At 42.8% G+C, this 11,079-nt stretch overlaps 1 protein-coding gene across 1 annotated transcript in view; it reads left to right on the top strand.

Annotated features, from left to right (window-relative positions):
- Window positions 1–453: 453 nt before the first annotated feature.
- Window positions 454–11,079, top strand: part of C1QL2 (complement C1q like 2) — a 39,277-nt gene continuing 28,651 nt past the window's right edge. Inside the window, exon 1 of the mRNA XM_067549918.1 lies at window positions 454–471. The gene's annotated coding sequence lies outside the window, so the exon portion shown is untranslated. The remainder of the gene's footprint in view (window positions 472–11,079) is intronic.

Raw genomic sequence — 11,079 nt, 5'->3', positions numbered from 1 at the left:
ACAGTTGATTTGTTAGAACCAGGAATGTTTTGTAATGTATGATTTTGTTCTGTTTTTGCAGTTACTGATGCTCACTTCACGTGTGTATAAATGATAACATCTATTGAGGCATATGGAGAGAGTGTAAAAGGGGAGGTATCCCAGGGAGAAATGTAAGAAGCAAATCTCATCCTTTGACATGATAAGAACACAGCACACATAATAAAGGCTGGGTTGGTTTTCTGAATTCACACAATGGCTGGCTCTTATCTACACAAGGTGCAGTATGTGTGACATTCCTGGTATACTGTGCTAACGTGAGTAATTTTCTATTGTAGGGTGTGCAGTCAAGTATGCAGAGTATGGAGACAGAACCGAGAAAAGGTCTTTTTCAAGTCATACAGAGCTTAATAGCGTTTAACTCTTTGGGCTTGTGTGATTTAAGGAAAAAACATGCCATTGACACACTGAAGACCTTTGCCTACCTTACAGGTGTGTATTGAGGCTTGGAGAACGTTTGAGATCCTTGCATGAAAGGTGCTATGGAAACATGGTTATTGAGAGAACAGATCAAGAAAAAAAAAAAAAGTTTCCTGATCCCTCCCTGCCCCCCAAACTAGAATTTTGAAATTTTGTCAAAGTTTCAGAAAAGAAAATCTCATCCAGGTCTAATCATGAGTGTTGGTATCACTGCTGGGCTGGAATCTGTTTTAATGGAAATGGAGGGCAAAAAAATTAGTGCCTTATCTTCATTAGCTACTGTGGAGCTACAGCCTCCCCTTTAGGTGTGTGCGTGAACTGGGCAGCTGGGTCTTAGCCACTGCCTCTCTGTGGAGGTTTTGGGCTAGTAAATTGCTCTTGACCACCCAGCTCTCCATCCCTACTGCCCTGTTCAGGTCCTGTGGGGAGATCCTTGCTGAAGCACACCTATCCTGCATGTCTGTTCTGCCCTTGTTACTCTCCCTGCACAGCCCCAGCTGCAGGGTGTGTTACCTATTGCCTTGCAGGAGTGCTCTGCACCTGGGCAAACTTCACCTCAGATGAACTGTTGGTGCAAAGGAATCCAGGCTGAATGGAAAATCTCCATGAGTGAGCACAACCTGTCCGATGCTTTGGGATTATAATCTGACCCAGTATTGCATGTGTGGTTTGTAATAAGCAAAATTCTGCGGCAGTTAACAAGGATTCTGTGCTCAACATTTAGTTAATTTTGTGTGTGTGTGAGAGAGAGTGTGTGTGTGTTCAGGGTGTTGATTAACTATGACTCCAAGATACAGGGAAATTACTAATGTGGAAAAGTGCAGTCAGTGCTTCACAGCAAAGAATAATTGAGCTAACAGTTGACATATGGAGTTGTGTGGGCAAACTAATTAAATGTTATATCTTCCCAAGCAGTTGTGAATTTTAGAAAGAGGCTGATCTATGTATTAATTAAACCTCCGAGTGAAAGGAAGAGGATGTAACTATTTATACCATGAATGTGTCTATCAATAGGAAGTGCTTTAAATGTATTTAGAATCACACCCAGAAATAACTTCATGAAATCATGGGGTCAAGCCTGCATTTGCAGCACAGGTAGACAGCTGGGGCTGCAGCCAGAACAACTCATCACAGGGCAAGATGTCCCTCCCGCAGCTGGCCTGCCGAGCTGAATGTGGTGATTAGGGGCAGTGTGCTCACTGAGTGCAGCTCATGGCATGGTACCTGTAATCATATGATCAGCGTCATATGAGTAATATGGAACTGATTATGGTAAGCTTGCAAGTTCATTCAGTATGAATCAGACATTTCTAGAAACCTGAGGAGGCTCAGCCTGAACCTGGGATGTTCCAGCAGTTAATAAAAACGCTGTCCCTTCTTGCCAACCTTCCCACGAGGGCATCCCCTTTCAAGTAGTCACGTCGCCTTTTGCTGTACATCTTGCTGTAGTAGATGGGTGCAGCACACAGCATGTTTTTGTGCTCCACTGCAGCATTCTGCCCATTTCCCCTGCATCACATGCAAACATTGCTTGCGTGTCAAAGCCTAAACCCTTATGCATTAGTGCCTCTCAGGGCAGGGTATTATGTTAAACCTATTTTAAAAATAGAGCGATCACTGGGACAAGAACCGGGAATATCAGAGTTCTTATCTAAATTCTGCCACTGCGAGGCACGTCGCTGCTCTATCTCACCTGCATCAGCTGTAAAATGGCACTAATACGGCTTAGTTAAATGGCTCACAGGAGTTGTGAGGATTAGCTGGTTACTGTCACTCCCGTGCTTTGAACATGGAAAGCGCAATGTCAGAGCTGAGCATTGTTAGCGCATTGATCTGGGTGCACTGTGTGTAGCTAATGCTGAGTCTAATAGGCAGTTAAAATATTTATCCGGCCCCTTAGTGAGGCATTAGAAGCGGTTTCTGGTTGGCCTGGGGTGATCTGGCTGTGAGAAATTGGGAGGCCTTCTAGAACTGTCCTATTAGTGCGATTTCATCACTAAAGGGAACTTCAGTTGTGTCCGTTTAACAGCTGAATGGAAGAACACATGGAACGTTTGTGATTAGGAAAATCATCTTCTGCCTGGCAGCTGCTCTGACAGAGAGCGGTTCCTCAGATTATGGGCTCCGTTCTACTCACTGGGCGTGGTGCATGGGGTCTCTGATTGGAGCTCTAGCCAGCCCAAAACAAGCGTGGCCCTTGGGTGTGCAGAGCCTAGGAGGCGGCACAGTAGCCTGTCCTAGTCAGCCTGGAGAGCTAAGGAGGGGTGAGAATGCCTAGCAACAGCTCAGCAAGAGTCGCAGGCCTGCTGAGGTCTAGTCCGGTCCAGGCAGTGGGACTATTGGAGCCAGTATGGCCCTAAGCCTGGAGTAACAGCACCGTGCATCTCATGGAGAAGGCAAATAGACAGGACTCAGGCTTCCAATATGTCTTAAACAAACAGCCAAGCACAAACTAATCTGTTGGGTCACTACCACTGCTGCCTCTGTGTCTGTCATAGCCTTCCCACCTAAAGTCCTGTCAAGGAAAAAACCAAAACAACAAACCCAAACAAGCACCAAAACAAAAATCACCACACACTCCCCCCCGCTCACAATCCCCCTCTCAAACTCGCTTGTTTACAGCTCTGTTTGCTGGCTCTTGTCACACTGCGCCTGTGCCGCTGACTCGCTGTTTAATCAGTCTTTTTTCCTCTTAGCATCACTGGGCCTTTCGTAGCAGCTCTTGAATGGGGAAACAGTAACTGCGTATGAGGTCAGACTAAGAAAGCTTATTAGACTTTGCTAGGAGGTAGGGTTTCAGGAGATGGGATTACAGTTGAGGCAGAAATATTAATATTTCCTTTAATTTAGTGAAACCATTCATCATTTGCACATAGTTAGCATTCAAACCCAACAAAACTACTACAAATTAATGTAATAAAACACTTTAAAATCAGATCACTCTGAATACCATCTTGGTTTCTATCCCATCTCACCCCAACCAACCTCCTCCCCCAAAGTCCAGCAAGATTTTAATGGCCAACGTTTTGACAAACTTTTAGAATTGAAGATTCATAATTTAATCCCTTTGAGCGATGGAGTGACAAGCTTTGGTGGTATACAATATAAGTTATCATTTCTGGAGATAGTAGCTCTAAAATCAGCTTGGAATTGAAGTGGGAGGGAAAAACAAGATGGTATTCAGAATGATGTGACTTTAAGGTCCTATAATGTGCAAATGAAGAGGGCTAGAAAAATGACTATATAGCATGGGGAAGCTGGAATTCCCAGATTTTCCATGTTGTCTGGCATTAGTTTCTAATCCTAGTGGTTCTTGAAATTTTATACCATGAATTGGTTACTGAACCTTCAGACCAGGAAGAAATGGAAACCACTTACCAGAGAGGCTAGGATGCTTCCAACATCCAAGATATCCCAAGGCCATTCCACCCTGGTACCCAAACCGTTATTTACCCTGAAGTAATGCTCATCTACATAGGCCAGTGGTTCTGAACTTCAGTCCATGGGCTGCTTGAGGCCAAAATCAGCACACAGCTGTGGCCCATGTGACATCCCCAGGGCCATACAGGTAGCATATATATTGTGTGGATGCGGTCCACATAACACAGAGCTGCATATGTGGCCCACAATGGTAAATAGCTTGTGAACCACTGACATAGACCAAAGTCTGTAGAAGCCTGTTCAGAGCTATAGTCCTAATGGCTTGCTCATTTGAATGTTCCTTAAATTCTTTCATTGTGACAAGGATGCTTTCACTTTGAAGGAAATTTAACCTAATCAATGGGACTACTACTCAGGCACTTAAAATTACAACCCGCTTAACTGCCTGTTCATTTTGAGCTGGAGTGAATTTTTCTGTGTGCGTGTGTTTGGGGAAAGCCACTACCAGAAATTAGGGGTTCATCTTAGAAATGCTGACAAAACTCAGCTCTGCACACTGGGGGCGCAGCACTCAGGGAATTAATGATCCCATTGTTTGCCTGGAAAACCTTGGAATAAATGCATGCTCATTAAAGATAAGGTCACAATCAAGTAAAACAAAACCACATCACCGCCACATACATGATCCCAAGAAAATTAGACAACAACTACCTTTCCCCCCTAGTTCAACCTGGAGTCCAGTTATGAATATAGCTGAGGACAAACTGCAAGCCTTTACATTGTATTACATTTTATTGGCACTTTAGTTACAATGTACAAAGGTGTCATCAGTTTGTGCATTCTCCATGTACAAATCAATGTCGCTAATACAATACCCAGCAGCTTATGCGAGATGGGCTCTTTCTGTTTTGCTGCCAGTGCAAATACATTAAATTTAGAAATGTATCCAATGCAATGAATTTTAATATCATGTAATAATGGGACCTGCAGATCTCCTTGGTGCATGTTATTAGAATGCAGCATTAGAATACAACATCTTAAAAAGAGCAATACAGTGTGTTCTGCAGAAGCGTATGGAACAGATCACCTTGAAATGGATCTAATTTCGTGCTGTTGGAGCAGCAGAAATTGTCCTAACAGCTCTGAAGTTGAGGGGGAGTTCTGCGTAAACCAGTGGCATGATAGGAACCCATACTGAACACAGAGAATTAAATATATAAAGCAGTGCAAATTCTACAGAGCCTTGTACAAAACTGACCACTTCAACCTGAGGTGCCTGAGGTTTGGATGGGTACATAAAAGGCTACTCCTGGAGTATCCCCCATTATAGCCTGCTTACTTACCACTGGTTGAACCCAAAATGGCCATGTGACGTAGCATCTGATGAGCTGGGTGTTCTGTACTGAAGTGATTGGGTCAATACCAACAGCCCAGACAAACGAGATGCTTCTGATTTTTATTTCCCCCATCCCCAGATGACAGTGCTCCAATTTCCCAGCATTCCTTCAGCTGATTTAAGGTAAATTACAAAACAGGCATTGGGAACTGGAAAACTTACACCATTCTGTTACAGTTACACTTAAATGAAAAGACTAAACTTACTAAAGGGTAAATTTTTCCCTGCAGCAAACAATGTAAATGATAAATGACCAGAATGAAGAACATATTTCCTGGATGCTTATCAGATTTCGGAGGTGTATTATGACCTCATTTGACCTCTTAGATTTATTTTCTGTACAGATTTTGATGATGGAGTTGTCAGACATCATTTATCCAGATGTCTACTGTGCAATTTTAAAGATGGTACTAGCTTCCCCCACACCCACCCCATGTTCTCTTCAAATGTTAAATATATTTTTGTGCTTTATACATTTGTCTTTCAGCCGAGATCATATATTAAGTGCATATTGCTATTGATATGTTGGATAGCCATGGCAGTCTTTAGGAAATTTATGATCTAGCCCTGGCATATTTGACAGATAACACTCGAAATACAAATGTCAAAACATATTTAGATTTTTCCCTTTTCCTAGCTAGCCCTGAAGAAAATACAAACCCTTCTTGACAGAATCAGTTCAGTAGTCTCCTCTAGGTCAAGCCTTAAGTGTTTGGGAGAATCTGCCTCTTAGAGCCACATAGATCCATCACTGCTATATTTAAAAAAGGGCTCTCTAGCCCGAGGCAGAATTATTTAAGAAAATCCCAACAAAGTTAGACACCACTCTATACTGGGGAAAAGGAAATATACACTTAAAGCATAACAGAGAAATTGCTAATATTTTAATTAATTTATATATCATTCTTGGATTGTCACATGTGGGGAAGCCAGTTACTTTGATTTTTCTGAATTATAGTCTAGTCTATGCACTTACCCTTATGTTTATTCACTGCAGCATGAAAATGTTGTCAGTTAAAGCTAATATTTATAGCTGCTCTCTAAACATAATGTCAGCCCGTGTTCAATAAAATACACAAACTTAAGCTTGCTCTTACCCTAGGCCTTGACACTGAACAGAATTATGCACATGATTAAATTTAAGTATGTGAATAATCCCATTGCCTTTCACTATTATTATTACTGTTATGGATTAGGTTAAACCTCCTTTAAACTGGAGAGTGTAATAACTGCCCTTTATTACCGATAAATATAAGAAACAATTAAGCTTCTGTATGGAACCAGATAGCTGAAACAACAGCAGCCTCCATCCAAATATAGCTACATGTCACTCTGCAAACCAGAGGCCCATGCAAAATTTATGTGTGCAGAGGGGTTTCGCTCGCTATTGTTTGAGTAGAAGAATGTGTGTGCGTGAGAGAGAGAGTAAAAGAGAAACACCACACAAAAAGTCTTGGAGAAGAGGCAGAAAGCCAAGGACACAGCCAGAAGAAGCACTTGAGAGCATGGCCTTTAGAGAGAGCCTAGTGAGAGAGCTTTTTGGGCTAAGTACTGTCTGAAAGAGGCTTGGAACTGTGAGCAAAGAAACGATCTCCCATTGTTTCATTCCTGCTGTGTTCAGGGAAATGTGGTCTAATAAATAAACAGGATTGCATCAAAGAAATGCCTGACTCCAACATCAATTTCTCCTCCTAACTGAAACAATCTGAAGGACCCCAAATTTCTGCTAATGTCTCGGATTAAAAAGGGATAACATTTATTATGTGTAGTGCAGTATCATCTAGGGACCGTCAGTCATATAGCAGGGACCCCACTGTGACTGGCCCTATAAACAACAGAACAAAAAGACAGTCCCTGCCTCAAGTATCTTATATATTGAGTATAAATATATGAGACTACTCACATGCTTAAAACTAAATGTGTGTCTAGATGTTTATGGGGTTATGGCATTATTCTGTAATGAACTTAAGCATGAGCTTAACTTTATTAAATCAATAGGATATCAGCATGTGCTTAAATGCTTTGCTGTAGTCAGGGACATAGCAGAGAGATAGGATCTATATACAATTACAAATTAATTTAATAAGAATGTTAAGTGTTAATATCATATAGTGGATGCTTAAATGCTTTTGAAAGAGATATAATATTGTGTCTCTCTCTCTATATATATCTGTACCTATTACACGTCAATATCATATACTTTTTTTTTATCAAGAGTCTACATTGTTTAGCCTTTAACAAATATCAAGCATAAAGGGCCAAATCTGCCTTTCTTGAGAATCCTAAACTCCCATTGACTTCAGTGGGTGTTCTGAGAACACGGGGATTATAGGACTGGACTCAAAGAGTGCGATTAAGGTAGAACTGGCATCAGATTTCACATCAAAGCAGATCTGATAGCCCTAGGGAAAACACACCTGTGATTAACCAGTACAGCCACAATATGTCACCAGCACTCCACACAAGCTATATTACTAATGCAGAGGGAATAAAATCTTTGTGCTGGCGAAGAATGAAAACATCATGCAGACAGGAGAGAAAAAGAATGACTTGATGAGTGGAGGATAGAGGAGGAGAAATAAATTCCAGCCAAACCCTGGGTGGAGACATGATACCCAGACGATGACAGTAAGGAAGGAGGGTTAACGATGTCCTTGCTAAGAGAATTAGCAGCTGAAGACAGTGGTTCTATCGAGCAATTTCAGCAAGAGTAATGAGGGAATGGCACGAAGGCAGGGCCAGTCACTTGGAAGTGCAGGTGAACATCATTGGACAGCGCAGTCGTAAGAGAAGCAGCTTTAGCTCAAATTCAGTTACCTCTAATGTTTGCATGCTCGTGGTGTTCATTAATATTAACATTACAGTAGCACCTAGAAGCCCATCCAAGATCGGGGCCCCCTTGTGTTCCATACTGTGCAAAGACACAGTAAATGGCAGTCCCTGCCCCAAAGAGCTTATTGTCTAAATCTAAATAGTGAAGACTGGCAAAGGGAAGTGACTTGCTGAAAGTCGCACAGAGCTGATAATTAGAACCCAGGTCTCCCAGTGGGCTCATAAGCCAGGCAGGCATAGGTTGGGATCCCACATTAGCCACCGTTCTGTCACATCAGTTCAGGCTCCGGAGGCTTAAAACATCCAGAGATCCAATGCCTGGGTCCCTTCGCAGCAATCTGGTGGGCAGCGGGCAGGGGGTGCCAAACTCATCTGTGACAGAAGTTGACTTGCTGAGTCAGTCAGGGCATGGCATAATAATGGATATACTCCTCTGCTTGAATGCCATATAGGTTAGTGCTTTTAACTCATTTACAGGAGCAATTCCTTCCTGATCCCCGGAGCTGCTCCAAAGAAACTTTCCCTTGTTTCCTACAGTGGGGAGCTGACTGTTCCTTTGCCCAGCTCAGACTGCTTTGTGGATACCATCCCTGGTTTGCTGGGTCTTAGTCGGCTGGACCAATCCCCATGTACTTAAAAGCACAAGTTTAAATTATTTTTCTTAATTTTAAAGGGTGTTTGTTCATATTAACCCTTTGTGAGCTCAAAATTGAGGCCACACATTAAATTATTAAATTCTCTCCCTCTCCCAGTGACAGATCATTGAATCATTCCATGCAGATTGTAGAGGTAGGTAATTCACAATGTGAATTGTGAATTATAGAATGGATTCTGTATCTTTAAAAGCAGGCTGAACCTGCAGATCCTAGTCACTCTAATGGGAACAGTGGGTGCTCAGCACCTCAGAAAACCATTTATTTAAGTGATTAAATATGGGTTTAGATACCTAATTTAGAACCCCAACTTTACAAATTTTGGCCTAAGGTGCTCTGTACTCTTCCCAAATAAGTAGCTGCTCACACACCAAAATGTGCACAGTCAAAACAGCAGTTTCTGTATAGAGATTTTCACTTGTATGACACTTTCCCAATGTCTCCTGAAGCTTGTTTACTGGAATTGCAGTGATCAGGATGCCCCCAATATTTGCCACAAGTGGACCTGGGGCTGAACATATTACCCTGGTTTGAAGAGGTGGATCCAGTCTCCATGCACGTGCAAATAATTGCATCAGTTGGGACTGAAAATCATTCATTAATTTGCTCCCACTCCAGGGATCTTTCTGCAGCACTGCTTCTTGTGATTTTTTTGATTTTTCTTAACAGCATTGTGGATGATTCCGTCCTTTCCAGCGGTAGCAGCTGGAAGGAGTGAAGGAGAAAGCAACACACAATAGGAATAACGAACTTACTAGCAAAACGCTTTTGTCAAAAATAAAATGAATGGAAACAACTGAGCCTTAGCAACTGTTTACAACTGAAAAGCAAACAGATTCAAAGGAAAAGGATGGGGAGACCTGATAGACAATGACCTACGTCAGGGGTAGTTCACTCCTGGCAGAATTTGCTCATGTGGATTGAGAATCTTGTGTAGTCTATTAACCTGTGCTGCTCTGGATTCTCATGATTGAGCACCGAAAGCCTGGAATAGCCATAAAAGCCCATGTAGTTATTTGGTTCACGTGTTGTTGAGCCTCTAAGAGCTGCCTGACCAGGGTATTCGGTCAAGGTCCTTATAGTGTCCATCAGTGACCCCAGCTCTTGGCTCATTCTACTAACTTCCTACTTCATCTCCTGCATATTGTCCTCCTTGTTTGGCAGCGAACCATTGATAACTACTCTTTGAGTATGGTTTTTCAACCAGTTGTGCACCCACTTTATAGCAATTTTATCTAGACCTCGTTTCTCTGATTTACTCATGCAAATATCATCTGTGACCATCTCAAAAGCCTTACTAAAAATCAAGAGCTATGATGTCTGCTGCTTCCCCCTCCCCCATCCACTAGTCCAGTCCAACTCTTTCAAAAGAAGGGAATTAAGTGGCTTTGGCATAATTTGCTCTGGACAAACTCATGGTACGGTCCTTCCCCCAGCAGCTAGTGGAATGTGGGGTCTTTTTGTGGTGGGATAGATACACTTCCAGGAGTAGGTTCTGGGCCACAGACGGGAGTATGAGCAGAAGAATAGGGGGTAAGCCACAGACTGAAAATGTCCCACTCCAAATACGCACTCTCCCAATCAATCTCCACAAGGTGCACATGTAGGTTGACAGTTTCTCCCAGAGCTCTCTCCGGCATGTATTCCCTGTTGCCAATGCAGATGGGGATTCTTAGAGGAAGCTGATGGCAGGCCCCATTGATCAAAGGTGATGATGCCAGGAAAGGGTCTCTGTGGGTCAGAAATGTATCAGACAGAGTTTGAGACCTGGTGAGAGAGAACATCCTGGGAGTTACTGGCTGAGACAATGGAAGGATCATTTCCCCAAGGTGCTACTTTCAAAGTTGCAGAGTGAGATATGTAGGGAGACTGAGGCGATGGACTCAAGTTCCCAGGGGTCAGGAAGAATGGCACCGGAGGGCATGGCATGCTTTGTGAGTGAGGAGAGTTGTTGTGAAGTCTAATGAGGAATCCATAGGCATGGGTGGAAGTGGCAGAGATGGGACAGATCCAGGTTTATGGGATATCCATGGGGTCTTGTCAGAGGGTGCAAAACAACTTCAGCTGCTGACTCATGCAAGGTGGGAGTGGATGGTGCGGACACAGATGCTGGATGTTACCCTCCTGCTGTGGACTCGGAGGGCGGATTGGAATGATGTGGGGGCTGCAGACTGTAAGGAATCTTCTGGCTTCATATTTAGAAGAAATTTGCCTTATTAATACTGTACATATGGTATTTGCAACGTGATGGCAGCAGGGATCTTTGCCTCGGTAGGCTGTAGATGCTGAGCAGAGCGATCTCACACCTGGGTCATTTCCAACCGTGTTTCACATGTATCATATTTCCACTGGGTCTGC

Source organism: Emydura macquarii, unplaced genomic scaffold (genome assembly GCF_026122565.2).
Source record: "Emydura macquarii macquarii isolate MOO-44397 ecotype Brisbane River unplaced genomic scaffold, CSIRO-AGI_Emac_v2 contig_1253, whole genome shotgun sequence".
Classification (NCBI taxonomy): Eukaryota; Metazoa; Chordata; order Testudines; family Chelidae; genus Emydura; species Emydura macquarii.
The sequence above is the reverse complement of the archived record's forward strand: the minus strand, read 5'-3'. Positions and strand labels throughout refer to the sequence as shown.